At 34.3% G+C, this 3,099-nt stretch overlaps 1 non-coding gene across 1 annotated transcript; it reads right to left on the reverse strand.

Moving 5' to 3' along the window:
* Positions 1-960: 960 nt before the first annotated feature.
* Positions 961-1,033, reverse strand: TRNAC-ACA (transfer RNA cysteine (anticodon ACA)). The gene has a single exon. It is a non-coding gene; the product is annotated as a tRNA-Cys (tRNA).
* Positions 1,034-3,099: the final 2,066 nt, after the last annotated feature.

Below are 3,099 nucleotides of genomic sequence, written 5' to 3' on the forward strand. Positions count from 1 at the left end.
GTGAGAAGCATTCAACTTCTTGACTGGTAAGCGATTCTTTTAGTCATGAGACCATAAACAAAATCCAAGAGCATTTTTCTTATAAAAGCTTTTCTTTCAGTTTAGCAGAGAGACAGAGATATCTCTCTTATTTAACGATAAAAAGATCTACTTTCTAATGAGTGCATGCATGTGGTTAGTCAGACTAGTTGCAGCTTTTCTTTAAAGTTTTCTTTAATTTTTAAAGAAATATTTAAATAAATTTTACTTTTTCCTTAGACTGGATTTTCATTTTCTTAATGTGACTTATGCTTCCAGATATGCAGAAATATCTTATACCAAATAATTCTTCTTAAATAAAAGTAAATAAAAGCTGTATGAAATTACAAAAGAATATCTGACCAATCAAGGTAAGCCAACACTTGAGGGAATATAATCTCATAGAAAAGGAAACACTAAGATGTGAATCTCAAAATTTACCTGTACTGAGCAAGGGGTCAAGTACCTATGAGAAAATGATATTTGAGAGGCTAAACAACTAACCAGAGCATTTGGTAGTTTTATAATATTAAGATGATAAAAATTGGATTTCAGAGCCCACCAAGAAACTAAGGAAACAGCCCAGGCTTTTAGTTAAGATCTCTAAAATATAACACCCTAAGAATCAGAGCAAATCAGAAATAGGCTGGCCTCACAAACACTAAAATATACCAACAAGTTACCTTAATGCCTGATTAAATTTGTGTGATATGCCACTGCACAAACTGCCTACCAGAAGAAAAGTAAATGATTTATGTAGAAATATAAAATATTTTTCACAACCTAAACACAATTTGTATACACAAAGGTCAGTAAATGAAGTCACTCAGTGGTGTCCGACTCTTCGCAGCCGCATGGAATGTAGCCTGCCAGGATCCCCTGTCCATGGGATTTTCCAGGCAAGAGTACTGGAGTGGGTTGCCATTTCCTTTGCCAGGAGATCTTCCTGACCCAGGGATTGAACCTGGGTCTCCTGCATTGTAGGCAGACGCTTTACCATCTGAGCCACCAGGGAAGCCCACCTAGATATTTTCCACTGCACTGTTTTTCAGTTCACTGATCCTTTTTCATGCTCTTTCTAATATAATGTTACATCTATTAGGTTCTTAATTCCTATTAATGTGTTTCAAATATAAACTTTTTAGTGTATAAGTTTTCTATTCATCTTCATCTAACATTTTCATTAGCACTCTCAAGTTACTTTGTGACACTAAGCTCCATTTTTTTGATTATTTGTGGGTATGATTCTATTCTCTATTTTTAACATCTTGAATTTTATTAATTTTTATTTTTAAGATTAATAGAAAACCTATAAACTTAAAATTTTTTATTTGAAATACATTCATGGGAATTAAGAACCTAATAGATATAACATCATATTAGAAAGAGCATGAAAAAGGATCAGTGAACTGAAAACCAGCACAGTAGAAAATATCCAGGTCAAAGCATGAAGTGAGGGCAAGGATGAAAGATGCAAAATAGAATGTGGGAAGCTTATATGAGACATTGTAAAGTCATATTATCTGTATCTGACTGTAATGTAACGAAAGAGATGGGGAAGAAGGAAAAAGAAATGTTTGATGATATGCAACAAACAACATAGGCAAATGTATATGAATAACTGAATCACTCTATTATAAACCTGAAACTAATACAACATTGTTAACAACTAAGCTCCAATATAAAATATTTTTTTAAATGTTCAAATAGTTATATGAATCAATAGGTAAGTAAAGGAAAACTACACCTTAGAACATCATAGTAAAACTACCAAACAATGGTTAAAATAAAAACAAAGTAATAATAAATATTAAAATCATCCAGATAAAACCACTGTGCTTTCAGAAAGATTTTAAATATGTGAAATGTACTGAGATATTTAAATAGATAGTTTATCTGAGTTTGAAGTAATCACAGTTGTACTTTTACTGTGTTGAATTAAATTCAACTTTTTTTTTCAGACTATATTTGTATGCTTTTCTTTCTTTCAAACTGTTATCCTCATACACATTGTCATAATTTTCTGGCCTAATGTGAATTTACTTCCCAAATGCACCATCTAAGTTTCTGAAATAATTCTTTCAATACATGTTTTTTTCATGTTTGTGTTAATTTGACCCCTTCAGCTAAATAAGGGCTTCCTAGGTGGCACTAGTGACAAAGAGCCTGCCTACAAATATAGATAGATGTGAAAGACTCGGGTTCAGTCCCTGGGTCAGGAAGATCCCCTGGAAAAGAAAATGGCAATGTATTTCAACATTCTTGCCTGGATAATCCCATATACAGAGGAGACTTGTGGGCTGCAGTCCCTAGGGTCGCATAGAGTTGGACATGACTGAAGCAACTTGGCACACATGTACGCAAGCTAAATAAGGACTTCCCAGGTGGCACTAGTGATAAAGAACCTGCCTGCAAATGCAAGGGTCATAAGAGACCTGGGTTCCATTCTGGGAAAATCCCCTGGAGGAGGACATGGTTACCCACTCCAATATTCTTACTTGGAGAATCCCATGGACAGAGGAGCCTGGCAGGCTACAGTCCACTGGGTCACAAAGAGTCAGACACAGCTGAGGTGATTTAGCACACATGCACACAAGCTAAGTAAACTAGATTGTATGAGTATGTTTCTTAGGGCTTCCATAGCAAAGGACCCCAAAATCAGTGGCTTCAAACAAAATACAACCCATGTCAGCAAAACTAGGCTGTCTAAAGACTTTAAGGGAGAATCTTTTTCTTATTCTTCTTCTTATTATTATTATTTCTTTTTTTTTTTTTCCTTTTCTAGCTTCTGGTGAATCTTGTTTCATGGCAGCATAACTCCAACGCTGCCATTGCCTTCCCACGGCTTCTTGTTTGCGTGTATATGTCAACTTGTTTTCTCTTCTTTTAAGGACACTAATCATTGAATTTAGAGCCCAAACTAATCCAATATGAATGCATTTAAATTTAATTAATTACATCTTCAGAGACCATATTTTCAAACAATGATACATTCTGAGTTTCTTGGTGTACATGATTTTTGGAGAATCCAAAAATTCAATCCATTACAGGTTATGACTAAGTTAATTTTAGTTGAATATA

Source organism: Capricornis sumatraensis, chromosome 13, assembly GCF_032405125.1.
Source record: "Capricornis sumatraensis isolate serow.1 chromosome 13, serow.2, whole genome shotgun sequence".
Classification (NCBI taxonomy): domain Eukaryota; kingdom Metazoa; phylum Chordata; class Mammalia; order Artiodactyla; family Bovidae; genus Capricornis; species Capricornis sumatraensis.